Here is a 19,900-nt window from a genome sequence, read left to right on the forward strand (position 1 = left end):
TTTCATTCATATTTTTGAATAGAAATTAGCAATATAAATTTTATAGATTGTTTTCTATCGAATACGGCCATTTTTATATAGCATTCGTATACGTTTGTTTTCAATATATACTTGTTTCGCCACTAATAATAACAAGTTTTTTAATTATTGATGTTTAAAAAAAAGAAATATCTTATCTTCTTTAAAACACAATATTTTGTAATATGTAATAATATTTTCTTTATATATGCATATTTCATTCTAAAATATCATTTTTGTTCGACATACGTCATTATTGTATCCACACATGTACAATTTTTGTTTAACCAATATATAATATTGAGTTAAATCATTTGTATTTTGATGATAAATTTAAAATTTATCTGTATATATTCATATAGACTCTTTGGTAATATATAATATAAAACCGAGCGCATATATGATATGTACTTTAATAATAAAATATATTTATAATTCGCTTTTACGCCTTTTTTTGTGTAAACTAATATTAAATAGTTAAGATAGAGGCAGAAAGGTCAAATATACATTTACAATGTATATCTAGCAATCCTGCCTCTTTTGGTTTTAAATAGGTTTATTAACGATAAAATTGGGAAACAATTTGTTATTCTATGTATAATAGAAACACTTGGCCTTTGTTTCGACTTTATTATCTTGGGCTTAAAATATTAACCGCGGAGCCAAGTCCCATATTCATAAATGAACACAGAAACAAATTTGACGGATAATATCTTATCTACCGACTATTGTCAATAGGAGATGGCCGGCCCATTGACCATCCTATAGTAGTTTTTGGACCCATTATCTTTAATTCGGGTATTTTCAATTGTCTTTGCCACCAAACCATTTGAAACTCTCTCTTATAATAAGTGAATACACATATATTTCCATTATATGGATATATCATCTTCATTTTATTTGCTACATCACCATATAATAGTTTTTGAACCCGTAATCTTCAATTCGGGTATTTTCAATTATCTTTACCAACCAACCATATGGTATTCTTTCTTATAATAAGAGAATACATGTGTATATCCATTATATGGATATATGGTCTTAACTTTATTTGCTACACCACCCTATAGTAGTTTTTGAACCCAATATCTTCAATTCGGGTATTTTCAATTCTCTTTGCCAACCACCCATTTATTTTTCAATATCCATATAATTCATTTAGTTTTGTATGTACAAAACAAGTTTTCTTTATAGTATTGACAAAATCATATGCATACGCATAACATAAGTTTTGACCAATACGAGGAGGGGCCCGCCAACGACCACCTCCCTATAGTAGTTTTTGGACCCATGATCTTCTAAAAGCATGTTTACAGTACTAGTGTCACCCTCACTAGGTTTATATATCGTGTTTCAGTGATATACGGGTAAATTTTACCATTTATTCTTAAGTATATGGCATTTATATGCCATATCTATATAATTCAATCATATTTTAATGTATATTTATTATATTATACATTATTATGCCTTATAGGTATTATACCTATAAGCCATATCCATACGATTCATTTACTAGTGCCGCCCCTCACTAGGTTTATATATCTTATTGCATTGATATACAATTTATTCTTATTTATATGGCATTTATATGGCATATCTATACAATTCCTTCATATTTCGATGTATACTTGCTAGATTATACATTGTTATGCCTTATAGGTATTATACCTATAAGCCATATCCATACGATTCACTTATATAAATATATGTATATTTTTCAATACATTATTTTTTTTCACTTTTGTATGGATTTTTATGCATATCCATACATTTATATGGATATGCTTGGCGGTCTTAATAGTATTGACAAACTTATATGCATAACATAGGTTTTGACCAATACGAGGAGGGGCCCGCCAACGACCACCTCCCTATAGTAGTTTTTGGACCCATGATCTTCTAAAAGCATGTTTACAGTACTAGTGTCACCCTCACTAGGTTTATATATCGTGTTTCAGTGATATACGGGTAAATTTTACCATTTATTCTTAAGTATATGGCATTTATATGCCATATCTATATAATTCAATCATGTTTTAATGTATATTTATTATATTATACATTATTATGCCTTATAGGTATTATACCTATAAGCCATATCCATACGATTCATTTACTAGTGCCGCCCCTCACTAGGTTTATATATCTTATTGCATTGATATACAATTTATTCTTATGTATATGGCATTTATATGCCATATCTATACAATTCCTTCATATTTCGATGTATACTTGCTAGATTATACATTGTTATGCCTTATAGGTATTATACCTATAAGCCATATCCATACGATTCACTTATATAAATATATGTATATTTTTCAATACATTATTTTTTTCACTTTTGTATGGATTTTTATGCATATCCATACATTTATATGGATATGCTTGGCGGTCTTAATAGTATTGACAAACTTATATGCATAACATAGGTTTTGACCAATACGAGGAGGGGCCCGCCAACGACCACCTCCCTATAGTAGTTTTTGGACCCATTATCTTCCAAAAGCATGTTTACAGTACTAGCGTCACCCTCACTAGGTTTATATATCGTGTTTAAGTGATATACGGGTAAATTTTACCATTTATTCTTAAGTATATGGCATTTATATGCCATATCTATATAATTCAATCATATTTTAATGTATATTTATTATATTATACATTATTATGCCTTATAGGTATTATACCTATAAGCCATATCCATACGATTCATTTACTAGTGCCGCCCCTCACTAGGTTTATATATCTTATTGCATTGATATACAATTTATTCTTATTTATATGGCATTTATATGCCATATCTATACAATTCCTTCATATTTCGATGTATACTTGCTAGATTATACATTGTTATGCCTTATAGGTATTATACCTATAAGCCATATCCATACGATTCACTTATATAAATATATGTATATTTTTCAATACATTATTTTTTTTCACTTTTGTATGGATTTTTATGCATATCCATACATTTATATGGATATGCTTGGCGGTCTTAATAGTATTGACAAACTTATATGCATAACATAGGTTTTGACCAATACGAGGAGGGGCCCGCCAACGACCACCTCCCTATAGTAGTTTTTGGACCCATGATCTTCTAAAAGCATGTTTACAGTACTAGTGTCACCCTCACTAGGTTTATATATCGTGTTTCAGTGATATACGGGTAAATTTTACCATTTATTCTTAAGTATATGGCATTTATATGCCATATCTATATAATTCAATCATGTTTTAATGTATATTTATTATATTATACATTATTATGCCTTATAGGTATTATACCTATAAGCCATATCCATACGATTCATTTACTAGTGCCGCCCCTCACTAGGTTTATATATCTTATTGCATTGATATACAATTTATTCTTATGTATATGGCATTTATATGCCATATCTATACAATTCCTTCATATTTCGATGTATACTTGCTAGATTATACATTGTTATGCCTTATAGGTATTATACCTATAAGCCATATCCATACGATTCACTTATATAAATATATGTATATTTTTCAATACATTATTTTTTTTCACTTTTGTATGGATTTTTATGCATATCCATACATTTATATGGATATGCTTGGCGGTCTTAATAGTATTGACAAACTTATATGCATAACATAGGTTTTGACCAATACGAGGAGGGGCCCGCCAACGACCACCTCCCTATAGTAGTTTTTGGACCCATTATCTTCCAAAAGCATGTTTACAGTACTAGCGTCACCCTCACTAGGTTTATATATCGTGTTTAAGTGATATACGGGTAAATTTTACCATTTATTCTTAAGTATATGGCATTTATATGCCATATCTATATAATTCAATCATGTTTTAATGTATATTTATTATATTATACATTATTATGCCTTATAGGTATTATACCTATAAGCCATATCCATACGATTCATTTACTAGTGCCGCCCCTCACTAGGTTTATATATCTTATTGCATTGATATACAATTTATTCTTATGTATATGGCATTTATATGCCATATCTATACAATTCCTGCATATTTCGATGTATATTTGCTAGATTATACATTGTTATGCCTTATAGGTATTATACCTATAAGACATATCCATACGATTCACTTATATAAATATATGTATATTTTTCAATACATTATTTTTTTTTCACTTTTGTATGGATTTGTATGCATATCCATACATTTATATGGATATGCTTGGCGTTCTTTATAGTATTGACAACCTCATATGTATAACATAGGTTTTGACCAATACGAGGAGGGGCCCGCCAACGACCACCTCCCTATAGTAGTTTTTTACCCCGAGCTCTGCCAAAATCATGTTTACAGTACTAGTGCCACCCTTCACTAGGTTTTTATATCTTATTTCAGTGATATAAGTGTTAATCATTCTATTTATTCTTATGCATATGGCATTTAAAAGCCATATCTATACAATTCATTCATATTTCAATGTATATTTATAATATTAAACCATATTATGACATATAGGTATTATACCTGTAAGCCATATCTATACGATTCATTCACTAGTGCCGCCCCTCACTAGGTTTATATATCTCATTTCAGTGATATATGGGTAAACTCTATTATTTTTCATATGACACTTATATGCTGCCATATATATAAAAATGCATTTATATTTCAACGTATATATATTTACTATATTATACATTAATATGCCTTAAAGGTATTATATCTACTATAAGCCATATCCATACGATTCATTTATATAAATACATATATGTATAATTTTCTATACATAAATTTTTTTTTATTAATATATGGGTTTCCTAAGCATATCCATATAATCCATTTAGTCTTATATGGATTAGATTGGTCTTCTTTATTGTATTGCCAAACTCATATTGATAACATAAGTTTTGAACAATAAGAGCAGCCGCCAACCAACCAACCGCCGCTACCATTACTTACTTTTATATATGTCCTCTTTATTTTAATGGTCTCTTTATTTGAATTTCAATACCATAGGAATATTTATACATCGAATATGTTTGCCACTAATTTTTCGCGTCACTTATAATATGACGATACAGACTTGCTACCATAACATAAGTTTTGAACAATAAGAGGAGCAGCCGCCAACCAACCAACCAACCAACCACTGCTACCATTGGAGGAACATATACTTACTTATTATATGGCCTCTCTCTGTACTTTAATGGTCTCTTTACTTGAATTTGAATACCATAGGAATATTTATATACATCGAATATGTTTGCCATTAATTTTTCGCGTCACTTATAATATGACGATACAGACTTGCTACCATAACATAAGTTTTGAACAATAAGAGGAGCAGACACCAACCAACCAACCGCTGCTACCATTGGAGGAACATATACTTACTTTTATATATGTCCTCTTTATTTAAATGGTCTCTTCATTTGAATATTAATACCATAGGAATATTTATACATCGAATATTGTTTGCCACTAATTTTTCGCGTCACTAATAATATGACGATACAGACTTGCTACCATAACATAAGTTTTGAACAATAAGAGGAGCAGACACCAACCAACCAACCGCTGCTACCATTGGAGGAACATATACTTACTTTTATATATGTCCTCTTTACTTGCATTATCAAAATACCATAGGAATATTTATACATGGAATATGTTTGCCACTTTATCATCGCGTCACTAATAAAGATGACGATGCATTTTGTTTGTTCAATATTTATTTATAATAATATATTGATTTTTTTATAGGTCTCTTATATTACTAGACCTTTTGCTAACCACAAAGTGGCGCGCCGTTGCAAGCAAGCATAAATTATTATGCCGCTTGCAACATCTTTATTATCGAATCATCAAGCAAAGGATAAGCTTCAGTGGATCGCAGTATGGCAGCTGCTCAACCACTTACAACACCTTGCCTGTTACAAAAGTCGTTTACAATTGATTCTAGGCTTTGTCATTGTATTAAATAATGCTTTTATATGTAACTAGCGCGGCATCAGGTGATCAAAGATCCTCCCAATTTACTATGTTACAAATTACATTGGCATCACATCCATTGTCGTTTATAAAGTAAATTATAAACTTTAAATGGTTTAGAAGCCATACAATGCAAATTGCCCCTTATTTATCATTGCAGTCCAGCACGGATACGACCTTAGAGGCGTTCAGGCATAATCCAACGGACGTAGCGTCATACCACTGTTCGCTCGAACAAGTATTGTGCCATTGGTCCGTACCTGCGGTTCCTCTCGTACTACGCAGGAATGCTGTCGCAACAACGTTTTGTCATTAGTAGGGTAAAACTAACCTGTCTCACGACGGTCTAAACCCAGCTCACGTTCCCTTGCATGGGTGAACAATCCAACGCTTGGTGAATTTTGCTTCACAATGATAGGAAGAGCCGACATCGAAGGATCAAAAAGCGACGTCGCTATGAACGCTTGGCCGCCACAAGCCAGTTATCCCTATGGTAACTTTTCTGACACCTCTTGTTAAAAACTCTTTAAACCAAAAGGATCGATAGGCCGAGCTTTTGCTGTCCCTGTGTGTACTGAACACCGAGATCAAGTCAGCATTTGCCCTTTTGCTCTATGTGTGGTTTCTGTCCGCACTGAGCTGGCCTTGGGACACCTCCGTTATTATTTGAGAGATGTACCGCCCCAGTCAAACTCCCTACCTGGCAATGTCCTTGAATTGGATCATACCTGAGTAATTGGAGTTATACCAAATTTTCAAATCAAAAATACATAAATGCACCGTTTTATTAAAGAATTTGTTTGCGATTATATAACAAACTCGTGATACTTTGATCAAGAAGCTTGCATCAAAACCCAATACCATAAGATATAATAAATATATCCGTATAATGGCTAGGAAATGATACACGTTCCATTTAATCAAGTAAGTAAGGAAACAATAAGAGTAGTGGTATTTCATTGGCGATACCAAACCGAAGTCTAATATCTCCCACTTATTCTACACCTCTTATGTCTCCTTACACTGCCAGATTAGAGTCAAGCTCAAAAGGGTCTTCTTTCCCCGCTAATTATTCCAAGCCCGTTCCCTTGGCTGTGGTTTCGCTAGATAGTAGATAGGGACAGTAGGAATCTCGTTAATCCATTCATGCGCGTCACTAATTAGATGACGAGGCATTTGGCTATTTTTTTTTTTTTTTTTTTTTTTTTTTTTGATCGCTAAGGCATGGAAATCTTCGAAAGATACTAGGTCTGCCATCACCTTGTGTGGTCACAGTTTGTCTAGCATGCACGATTCATTGCTCTATCTGAACCTTCTTCACTTTGAGGGTTCCACAACGCATACGTACTAAAACCATCCTTATATGTTGTTGTTGTGCGATGTTTATGCCTTATTTGATGTTTTGCCAAGGCAGCCGGCATTTATATTTGAACCAAGGCATAAGCTACGTCCAGCCTCTTGAGTATCCACCATAATACATGAACTGTCTAAAACAGCCAAGACTTCCTCTTATTACCTGTATACTTATGATATGGCTATCATATTTATTAAGAAGGCCCTTCGCAATCAACCGTTTTACGGATTGACCACTCCAGATCCCCCGCCAGTTAATAGTGGCAGAATGAAACTCAATATCACCTGTCGCTACGAATTTGCGCCGCAATTCGCGTCTTATGTCCGGGGTATCGTATCTTTGGATTTTGCGCTGGTGCGCATCGTCCAAAGAGTGTCCGTCATTTGTCACCTGAATGTCGATCACATCAATGTGATTTGGTCGGAGTACCACCAGGTCGGGTTTATTGAGTCCGGATTCGCCCTGCAGACTTGGCTCAACAATGACCACGCAGCCTCTCTCCTCAAGTCCCCGCTTGATTCGATTTACTACGCAGTTGTGTCTAGCTACCCGCCTCCCATGCGAGCGATAGCATTTTTGCATGATGTGGTTTGATGTTTCGGGAGCATCACATCCTGCACGACACTGTCGATCCAATTCGTGCCTTCCCCTCGTAGTACGAGACTTCGTGGGTAGGGCATTTATCCGCAGTTTAATTCCGTCTCTATATTCCTTCCCTGTTAGCAAACGCGTGGGTTGACTAACCCATCCGTGTTGTGGACCATAATGGCCCGCTTCACGGAGACCGTGGCCATCAACAGACACGAACAATCTATTTGCCCAATACTCTTCTATTGCCGGACGTGTTAGCATTTCATTTTGTTCCGCTAGCAACCTAACTCGGGCCCTTTGCATTTCGTCTTCGATGAAAGAGCTGGCCACTTCGGATTGCTCGAAGTGAGGCCATTTTATATTGCTCAATCGTCTTAGACGAAGCATCGGAGCCATCCATCTTAGTGATGGAATCCCGAGTCCCCCACACTTTGGGGGGGCGTGAACGAATGCTATTGGCACATCCGGTGGTAAATCTAGCCATTTACGCACATAGAATCGTATCAATTTGTCGGATTTTCGTAACACACCTATCGTCACACTCCCAAGGGTTAGCTTGTGATAGAGTTGTGGGATAAGGACGGTTCGAAGGGCAAATATCTTCTGTTGAGGCTTAAGAGGGGCTTGTGACAACCTTTGTAGCTTTGGACCAATGTCCTCAGCTGGGTTGCACTTGACCCTCCCGTTTGCATTAAAAATGATGCCTAAATACTTCCACTCGTTAGTTCGCTTCAATGCCGGACACCCGTTCAAGCCGACTCGGAAGGTATGTGGATCTAACACAGTACACTTCTGTTTCGGCTGACCCTTAATACCGATAGTGAAACACTTGTCAGCATTAAGGGTGAGTCCAACAGTAGCCAGATAGCTAACTGTCTTGTCAAGCAGTTGTTGAAGCCCCATTCGAGTTTCCGCAAAAAGGACCAAATCGTCTGCAAACGCGGCCGCGTTTGTCATGGCAGTTCCAACCTTGGTACCAATTTCTTTGGGGTAGGCTCTAAGTAACCGGTCAATGACCAGATTAAATAGAATAGGAGACAAAGGGTCACCCTGCTTCACTCCTCTCGCAGGGACGAATTCCTCTGAACTCCAACCTTCTCCGCAGAGACTAGTACCACCAACCTCGTACGAACTTTGTACGTAGTCGACGAAGTCCTTTGGTGCGCCATAAGCTTTTAGGGTGTTATATATAGATGCATGTGACAAAGAGTCAAATGCCTTGCTTACATCCAGATTGGCTATGTAGCAAGATCTATAGCTTTTATGGCTACTCCTCAAGACTAAGTCGACTATCGTCGCATTATCGGCGCATCCGTCTGTAGGTAAGAAGCCCCGCTGACGCGGGTCCCAATCAACTGATGAGGTCAACCGGGTTGCCAATATTGCATTTAGCTGTCTTACCAATACTGATGGCACCGATATTGGACGAAAGTCTTGCGGTCGCATTGCCGTCCCCGTCTTCGGAATGAAGATGGTTCTGGCCAGTCGGATAAAGCGAGGTAATTTACCGCACCATAGAATTAGGTTCATTATGCGAAGCATAATGCCTGACGGCACCTCCTTAGCAGATTTTGGAGTTATTCCGTCAGGCCCCGGAGAGCTAGATAATGCGACTGCTGATGCCCTAAGTTCGCGCTTTGTAATAGCGGACCAAACCCTCTCAAGCGAGTGAACTGGAGTTGTCACTATATCGTCGCAAGAGCTTGGGCTGGGCTGAGTCATTATCTCCCTCCAATAGGGTTCCATAAATTCTCGGTTTGGCATTACCGACTCATCAGTTTCCTCAAGTATTGACTTAATGCACCTTCCTTTATGCTTATCCCAGTTTCGCTGGATGACAGCGTACTGCTGCCTTCTGCTTTCTCTTCTATTCCGAGGCCGCCGTGCCGGCCTCGTCAGCGTGCGTCTTGCACCCTGTGTCGGAAAAATTCCCTGAAGATAAGCGGATAAACACTGGAGAGTGGTTTCCTTCCCCTCGATCTGCGCCCTATCAATGATAGTTTGCAGTTCTTGGGCTCTCCATCTGGAAGGACAAACTACGGGGCTATACCCGCGTAGCGCCAACAAGATTCCACTGTTCGACTGTTCTAATGGTGTGATTGGAGATGTTTCAGACGTTGGTACTTGGGGGTTTTGCTCACTATTACTAGGGCGGCGCCGTATGGTTAGATTAGCAACTTCTGGGACGAGAGCAGATTGCCCCCTTATCTGCTCGATTTTCTCCTTATAATCGTCCCTCTGTCTCAGCTTTTTAATTGCTTCGACGCTACGGTTCGTGAAAAATACCGCTAGTTGCTTATTAATGTGTTTGATACCATTTGCCGTGAGCTCAACCTCCTTTCTCGCCATCATCATCTTCTCTTCCTCACACCATCTTGCCTTGATATCAACACGTCGACGAATATCATCAAGTTCGTCTGGGTGTTGAGATCTCATGTGAACACCGAGTCCTCTTTTGCTTGTAAAGGACCGGCCACATATTGTGCATGGTACCCCTCCAACCGGAGTAGCCGATGCGCTTGGTTCATATTGGGCATCCCCTGGGAAGAGATCCACAGGGGGTCGGGTCGTCAACGAATTTTCCACTAGTATCCGAGGCCTGTTTTCATTTATATTTGTAGTTCCAATATGTTAATTTCCCATAGGGTAACCAGCCCTATGGGAAATATATTCGCCGCTCAAATTGGCTGTTAAACAGTAAAGCACGCTGTATAACATTACCGGGGAACACCACGAGGAGGTTTTGAGTCGACTTGAATCTAGATATGACTTATGAATTACAGAATAATATTCCCCTTCTGCACATCCGAGGATATGACTTATGAATTACAGAATAATATTCCCCTTCTGCATACCTAAATTCCAGTTCCCCGCGCTTACTTGAATTTCTTCACTTTGACATTCAGAGCACTGGGCAGAAATCACATTGTGTCAACACCCGCTAGGGCCATCACAATGCTTTGTTTTAATTAGACAGTCGGATTCCCCAAGTCCGTGCCAGTTCTGAATTGATTGTTAATTGATAATCGTTATAATTAATAAGAACTAATTGGTTTAACCCAATTAGTATTCTTAAAAATTTTAGCAAGAAAGTTCCACAATTGGCTACGTAACTAAACTATCCGGGGAACAAGTGACCAACATAAATGCCAGACACTCTATTTACCCAGAACGAGCACATAAACCATGTTATTGTTTCCCAATCAAGCCCGACTATCTCAATCTTCAGAGCCAATCCTTATCCCGAAGTTACGGATCTAATTTGCCGACTTCCCTTACCTACATTATTCTATCGACTAGAGACTCTTCACCTTGGAGACCAGCTGCGGATATTGGTACGGCCTGTTGAGAAGTTTGCGTGTCCCCACCATAAATTTTCAAGGTCCGAGGAGAAAATATCGACACAACAGTATATGTCATGCTCTTCTAGCCCATCTACCATATCTCTCTGCGAAAGACTTCCATGGTAGTACGGCTATAAAACAGAAAAGAAAACTCTTCCGATATCTCTCGACGGCTTCTTTATGGTCGTTCCTGTTGCCAGGATGAGCACGAGGCCCATATTTAATAACAAACGGATACTCAACAGGTTACGGAATTGGAACCGTATTCCCTTTCGTTCAAAATTATTCAAGTATATTAATTAGCTTGATTTATATAATATAATATATTTGTATGGCATTTGTGTTTTACTTGAAAATTTTCGGCTTTCGCCTTGAACTTAGGACCGACTAACTCGTGATCAACCACTGTTCACACGAAACCCTTCTCCACTTCAGTCCTCCAAGGTCTCATTCGATTATTTGCTACTACCACCAAGATCTGTACCAATGGCAGCTCCATGCAGGCTTGCGCCAAACACTTCTACGCATACCATTGTACCTTCCTACTCACTAAAGTTTCAAAATTTATATCACAAGTAATATAAATCATCTACTTTAGCGGTAATGTATAGGTATACAACTTAAGCGCCATCCATTTTAAGGGCTAGTTGCTTCGGCAGGTGAGTTGTTACACACTCCTTAGCGGATTTCGACTTCCATGATCACCGTCCTGCTGTTTTAAGCAACCAACGCCTTTCATGGTATCTGCATGAGTTGTTAATTTGGGCACCGTAACATTACGTTTGGTTCATCCCACAGCGCCAGTTCTGCTTACCAAAAGTGGCCCACTGGGCACATTATATCATAACCTTGAACTTCATATCAAGAAAGTTAAGGTTCTTACCCATTTAAAGTTTGAGAATAGGTTAAGATCGTTTCGACCCTAAGGCCTCTAATCATTCGCTTTACCAGATAAGATTATTTTATATAACATTAAAATGCACCAGCTATCCTGAGGGAAACTTCGGAAGGAACCAGCTACTAGATGGTTCGATTGGTCTTTCGCCCCTATACTCAATTCTGACAATCGATTTGCACGTCAGAACTGTTTCGGTCTTCCATCAGGGTTTCCCCTGACTTCAACCTGATCAAGTATAGTTCACCATCTTTCGGGTCACAGCATATATGCTCAAGGTACGTTCCAGTTAGAGGCATAAATAATATAAATATCATTATACATAACTATATAGAACGCCCCGGGATTGTGTTAATTAGCTATAAATAGTTAAAAAACTAATCCCATTATTAGTCAAGTTAATTACGCTATTAGGTTTATATCCCAATAACTTGCACATATGTTAGACTCCTTGGTCCGTGTTTCAAGACGGGTCCCGAAGGTATCCTGAATCTTTCGCATTGTTAATCATACAAGTGCATATAATAAACACAAAAATCAATGATAATTATGCCATTATATAATTCCGAAAAATTAACGCACTGTATTCATATAAATCTATCAGCACTTTATCAAATTAATAACATTTATTCTGTGTTAAAATGCAAGCAAATTAATTTGAATAAACTATAAGTTATATTTTATGATAAATTTTGTATGCTAATAGATTACAATGTCCTTATATGGAAAAAATGCACACTATTATCATAATATTGTTTAAATATTACAATTTTAATGATGAATTTTACATAACGGATATTCAGGTTCATCGGGCTTAACCTCTAAGCAGTTTCACGTACTGTTTAACTCTCTATTCAGAGTTCTTTTCAACTTTCCCTCACGGTACTTGTTTACTATCGGTCTCATGGTTATATTTAGTTTTAGATGGAGTTTACCACCCACTTAGTGCTGCACTATCAAGCAACACGACTCTTTGGAAACATCATCTAGTAATCATTAACGTTATACGGGCCTGGCACCCTCTATGGGTAAATGGCCTCATTTAAGAAGGACTTAAATCGTTAATTTCTCATACTAGAATATTGACGCTCCATACACTGCATCTCACATTTGCCATATAGACAAAGTGACTTAGTGCTGAACTGATTTCTTTTCGCTCGCCGCTACTAAGAAAATCCTGGTTAGTTTCTTTTCCTCCCCTAATTAATATGCTTAAATTCAGGGGGTAGTCCCATATGAGTTGAGGTTGTGTATAACTTTTATTTGCAATTAATTCTTTATATATAATGATAAAACATTTTATTAAATTCGTTATATTTATATATATATATTTGTATGGCATTTGTTTGGTCTAACGAATCAACGAAGAATAATAATATAGTCAACGGCTTTCTATTTTCTAATCGTTAATAAGAGACAATTCTAGATAAATTTTTTATGCTAGACATTTCTCAGTATTATTTGATTGAAAAAGAAAATATTTCTCTTCGTTTTTCACATTCAAATTAATTTACTAATGTGAGATAATGTTTTTCATATATTTGTTAATATTATGAATAAAATAATTAAATTATTATTATCCAATAATATACCATATGCTTATAAAATTTCATTATAAAATTTGTATAAACAACTTAATTAGCATAGTCTTACAACCCTCAACCATATGTAGTCCAAGCAGCACTATAAAATTAATTAAAGTACATAACAGCATGGACTGCGATATGCGTTCAAAATGTCGATGTTCATGTGTCCTGCAGTTCACACGATGACGCACAGTTTGCTGCGTTCTTCATCGACCCATGAGCCGAGTGATCCACCGCTTAGAGTTTTATATATTGGTTTGTTAATTTTGTCATATATGTTTTTATTGAAAGAAATTAAAAATACACCATTTTACTGGCATATATCAATTCCTTCAATAAATTTATTTTTATACCTAAAACGAATGCTGCGAAATGTCTTAGTTTCATATAACCAATAATATATCAAGTATTTTTTTAATGGCATTTACGGTATTAAATACTTTTTAGCGATATATATTGAAATTTATATAAAACATTAACCTGTATTAATCAGGTACAACATTGTACATTTTAGGTTGTTGCATTATCCAATGTATGCGCATAACTGAGATGAACAATACATATCGCAACGCGTGTATATTATGGTCCATATACACACAGTGTTTTATTAATTGCATTTAATATACAATATAATAATAATATCAAATAATTTCGATTTGCTTGTTCGAATTTGTTATTTGTTTTGCTTTTGCTTTCTTGCTTATTTATTTCTCTTATTTATTGCAATAATATATTTATATATTATATATTTCTTATTACAATTATTATATTTCGACTTGCTTTTTCGAAATTGTATTTGATCTATATATATATAGATCATATTTTTGGCAATTTAATATTTTATTTGTATTACTATAATAATGTTATTATAATAAAAACAAATTTTTTTATTAACGGTAAGGATATTAAACAATAATGATCCTTCCGCAGGTTCACCTACGGAAACCTTGTTACGACTTTTACTTCCTCTAAATAATCAAGTTCGGTCAACTTTTGCGAAACAACCGTAACACACAAGGCGTCACAGTGATCACGTCCGGAGACCTCACTAAATAATTCAATCGGTAGTAGCGACGGGCGGTGTGTACAAAGGGCAGGGACGTAATCAATGCGAGTTAATGACTCACACTTACTGGGAATTCCAAGTTCATGTGAACAGTTTCAGTTCACAATCCCAAGCATGAAAGTGGTTCAGCGGTTTACCCGGACCTCTCGGTCTAGGAAATACACGTTGATACTTTCATTGTAGCGCGCGTGCAGCCCAGGACATCTAAGGGCATCACAGACCTGTTATTGCTCAATCTCATTATTGCTAGACGCAATTTGTCCATTTAAGAAGCTAGTGTCCTTATAATGGGACAAACCAACAGGTACGGCTCCACTTATATAAACACATTCAAACACAATAAACATTTTACTGCCACCATGAATGAAGGCTATATAAGCTTCAACACCATAATCCTGAAGATATCTATTTAATATATTTGAGTCTCGTTCGTTATCGGAATTAACCAGACAAATCACTCCACGAACTAAGAACGGCCATGCACCACCACCCATAGATTCGAGAAAGAGCTATCAATCTGTCTTACACACTTATGTTCGGACCTGGTAAGTTTTCCCGTGTTGAGTCAAATTAAGCCGCAGGCTCCACTCCTGGTGGTGCCCTTCCGTCAATTCCTTTAAGTTTCAGCTTTGCAACCATACTTCCCCCGGAGCCCAAAAGCTTTGGTTTCCCGGGAAGCGACTGAGAGAGCCATAAAAGTAGCTACACCCAATTGCTAGCTGGCATCGTTTATGGTTAGAACTAGGGCGGTATCTGATCGCCTTCGAACCTCTAACTTTCGTTCTTGATTAATGAAAACATCTTTGGCAAATGCTTTCGCTTAAGTTAGTCTTACGACGGTCCAAGAATTTCACCTCTCGCGTCGTAATACTAATGCCCCCAAACTGCTTCTATTAATCATTACCTCTTGATCTGAAAACCAATGAAAGCAGAACAGAGGTCTTATTTCATTATCCCATGCACAGAATATTCAGGCATTTGAAGCCTGCTTTAAGCACTCTAATTTGTTCAAAGTAATTGTACCGGCCCACAATAACACTCGTTTAAGAGCACTAATGCAGGTTTTTAAATAGGAGGAACATATGAAAAAATACAAGTATCTAAGCACATGTAAGAACTCCACCGGTAATACGCTTACATACATAAAGGTATAGTACTAACCACAATTGTAAGTTGTACTACCCGTATGAAGCACAAGTTCAACTACGAACGTTTTAACCGCAACAACTTTAATATACGCTATTGGAGCTGGAATTACCGCGGCTGCTGGCACCAGACTTGCCCTCCAATTGGTCCTTGTTAAAGGATTTAAAGTGTACTCATTCCAATTACAGGGCCTCGGATATGAGTCCTGTATTGTTATTTTTCGTCACTACCTCCCCGAGCTGGGAGTGGGTAATTTACGCGCCTGCTGCCTTCCTTAGATGTGGTAGCCGTTTCTCAGGCTCCCTCTCCGGAATCGAACCCTGATTCCCCGTTACCCGTTGCAACCATGGTAGTCCTAGATACTACCATCAAAAGTTGATAGGGCAGACATTTGAAAGATCTGTCGTCGGTACAAGACCATACGATCTGCATGTTATCTAGAGTTCAACCAATATAACGATCTTGCGATCGCTTGGTTTTAGCCTAATAAAAGCACATGTCCCATAAGGTTCATGTTTTAATTGCATGTATTAGCTCTAGAATTACCACAGTTATCCAAGTAACTGTTAACGATCTAAGGAACCATAACTGATATAATGAGCCTTTTGCGGTTTCACTTTTAATTCGTGTGTACTTAGACATGCATGGCTTAATCTTTGAGACAAGCATATAACTACTGGCAGGATCAACCAGAATAATGTTTTTATTCATATTTCATTCATATTTTTGAATAGAAATTAGCAATATAAATTTTATAGATTGTTTTCTATCGAATACGGCCATTTTTATATAGCATTCGTATACGTTTGTTTTCAATATATACTTGTTTCGCCACTAATAATAACAAGTTTTTTAATTATTGATGTTTAAAAAAAAGAAATATCTTATCTTCTTTAAAACACAATATTTTGTAATATGTAATAATATTTTCTTTATATATGCATATTTCATTCTAAAATATCATTTTTGTTCGACATACGTCATTATTGTATCCACACATGTACAATTTTTGTTTAACCAATATATAATATTGAGTTAAATCATTTGTATTTTGATGATAAATTTAAAATTTATCTGTATATATTCATATAGACTCTTTGGTAATATATAATATAAAACCGAGCGCATATATGATATGTACTTTAATAATAAAATATATTTATAATTCGCTTTTACGCCTTTTTTTGTGTAAACTAATATTAAATAGTTAAGATAGAGGCAGAAAGGTCAAATATACATTTACAATGTATATCTAGCAATCCTGCCTCTTTTGGTTTTAAATAGGTTTATTAACGATAAAATTGGGAAACAATTTGTTATTCTATGTATAATAGAAACACTTGGCCTTTGTTTCGACTTTATTATCTTGGGCTTAAAATATTAACCGCGGAGCCAAGTCCCATATTCATAAATGAACACAGAAACAAATTTGACGGATAATATCTTATCTACCGACTATTGTCAATAGGAGATGGCCGGCCCATTGACCATCCTATAGTAGTTTTTGGACCCATTATCTTTAATTCGGGTATTTTCAATTGTCTTTGCCACCAAACCATTTGAAACTCTCTCTTATAATAAGTGAATACACATATATTTCCATTATATGGATATATCATCTTCATTTTATTTGCTACATCACCATATAATAGTTTTTGAACCCGTAATCTTCAATTCGGGTATTTTCAATTATCTTTACCAACCAACCATATGGTATTCTTTCTTATAATAAGAGAATACATGTGTATATCCATTATATGGATATATGGTCTTAACTTTATTTGCTACACCACCCTATAGTAGTTTTTGAACCCAATATCTTCAATTCGGGTATTTTCAATTCTCTTTGCCAACCACCCATTTATTTTTCAATATCCATATAATTCATTTAGTTTTGTATGTACAAAACAAGTTTTCTTTATAGTATTGACAAAATCATATGCATACGCATAACATAAGTTTTGACCAATACGAGGAGGGGCCCGCCAACGACCACCTCCCTATAGTAGTTTTTGGACCCATGATCTTCTAAAAGCATGTTTACAGTACTAGTGTCACCCTCACTAGGTTTATATATCGTGTTTCAGTGATATACGGGTAAATTTTACCATTTATTCTTAAGTATATGGCATTTATATGCCATATCTATATAATTCAATCATATTTTAATGTATATTTATTATATTATACATTATTATGCCTTATAGGTATTATACCTATAAGCCATATCCATACGATTCATTTACTAGTGCCGCCCCTCACTAGGTTTATATATCTTATTGCATTGATATACAATTTATTCTTATTTATATGGCATTTATATGGCATATCTATACAATTCCTTCATATTTCGATGTATACTTGCTAGATTATACATTGTTATGCCTTATAGGTATTATACCTATAAGCCATATCCATACGATTCACTTATATAAATATATGTATATTTTTCAATACATTATTTTTTTTCACTTTTGTATGGATTTTTATGCATATCCATACATTTATATGGATATGCTTGGCGGTCTTAATAGTATTGACAAACTTATATGCATAACATAGGTTTTGACCAATACGAGGAGGGGCCCGCCAACGACCACCTCCCTATAGTAGTTTTTGGACCCATGATCTTCTAAAAGCATGTTTACAGTACTAGTGTCACCCTCACTAGGTTTATATATCGTGTTTCAGTGATATACGGGTAAATTTTACCATTTATTCTTAAGTATATGGCATTTATATGCCATATCTATATAATTCAATCATGTTTTAATGTATATTTATTATATTATACATTATTATGCCTTATAGGTATTATACCTATAAGCCATATCCATACGATTCATTTACTAGTGCCGCCCCTCACTAGGTTTATATATCTTATTGCATTGATATACAATTTATTCTTATGTATATGGCATTTATATGCCATATCTATACAATTCCTTCATATTTCGATGTATACTTGCTAGATTATACATTGTTATGCCTTATAGGTATTATACCTATAAGCCATATCCATACGATTCACTTATATAAATATATGTATATTTTTCAATACATTATTTTTTTTCACTTTTGTATGGATTTTTATGCATATCCATACATTTATATGGATATGCTTGGCGGTCTTAATAGTATTGACAAACTTATATGCATAACATAGGTTTTGACCAATACGAGGAGGGGCCCGCCAACGACCACCTCCCTATAGTAGATTTTGGACCCATTATCTACCAAAAGCATGTTTACAGTACTAGCGTCACCCTCACTAGGTTTATATATCGTGTTTAAGTGATATACGGGTAAATTTTACCATTTATTCTTAAGTATATGGCATTTATATGCCATATCTATATAATTCAATCATGTTTTAATGTATATTTATTATATTATACATTATTATGCCTTATAGGTATTATACCTATAAGCCATATCCATACGATTCATTTACTAGTGCCGCCCCTCACTAGGTTTATATATCTTATTGCATTGATATACAATTTATTCTTATGTATATGGCATTTATATGCCATATCTATACAATTCCTGCATATTTCGATGTATATTTGCTAGATTATACATTGTTATGCCTTATAGGTATTATACCTATAAGACATATCCATACGATTCACTTATATAAATATATGTATATTTTTCAATACATTATTTTTTTTTCACTTTTGTATGGATTTGTATGCATATCCATACATTTATATGGATATGCTTGGCGTTCTTTATAGTATTGACAACCTCATATGTATAACATAGGTTTTGACCAATACGAGGAGGGGCCCGCCAACGACCACCTCCCTATAGTAGTTTTTTACCCCGAGCTCTGCCAAAATCATGTTTACAGTACTAGTGCCACCCTTCACTAGGTTTTTATATCTTATTTCAGTGATATAAGTGTTAATCATTCTATT

General features: G+C 35.6%; 2 non-coding genes and 1 pseudogene across 2 annotated transcripts; all 3 read right to left on the reverse strand.

Moving 5' to 3' along the window:
* Nucleotides 1–5,857: 5,857 nt before the first annotated feature.
* On the reverse strand, nucleotides 5,858–13,425 carry LOC139353825 (large subunit ribosomal RNA; annotated as a pseudogene).
* A 403-nt stretch (nucleotides 13,426–13,828) lies between these two features.
* LOC139353835 (5.8S ribosomal RNA) lies at nucleotides 13,829–14,007 on the reverse strand. Its single transcript, XR_011604963.1, has one exon. It is a non-coding gene; the product is annotated as a 5.8S ribosomal RNA (ribosomal RNA).
* A 668-nt stretch (nucleotides 14,008–14,675) lies between these two features.
* Nucleotides 14,676–16,670, reverse strand: LOC139353782 (small subunit ribosomal RNA). Its single transcript, XR_011604921.1, has one exon. It is a non-coding gene; the product is annotated as a small subunit ribosomal RNA (ribosomal RNA).
* Between the last annotated feature and the right edge of the window lie 3,230 nt (nucleotides 16,671–19,900).

Source organism: Drosophila suzukii, chromosome Y (assembly GCF_043229965.1).
Source record: "Drosophila suzukii chromosome Y, CBGP_Dsuzu_IsoJpt1.0, whole genome shotgun sequence".
Lineage (NCBI taxonomy): Eukaryota > Metazoa > Arthropoda > Insecta > Diptera > Drosophilidae > Drosophila > Drosophila suzukii.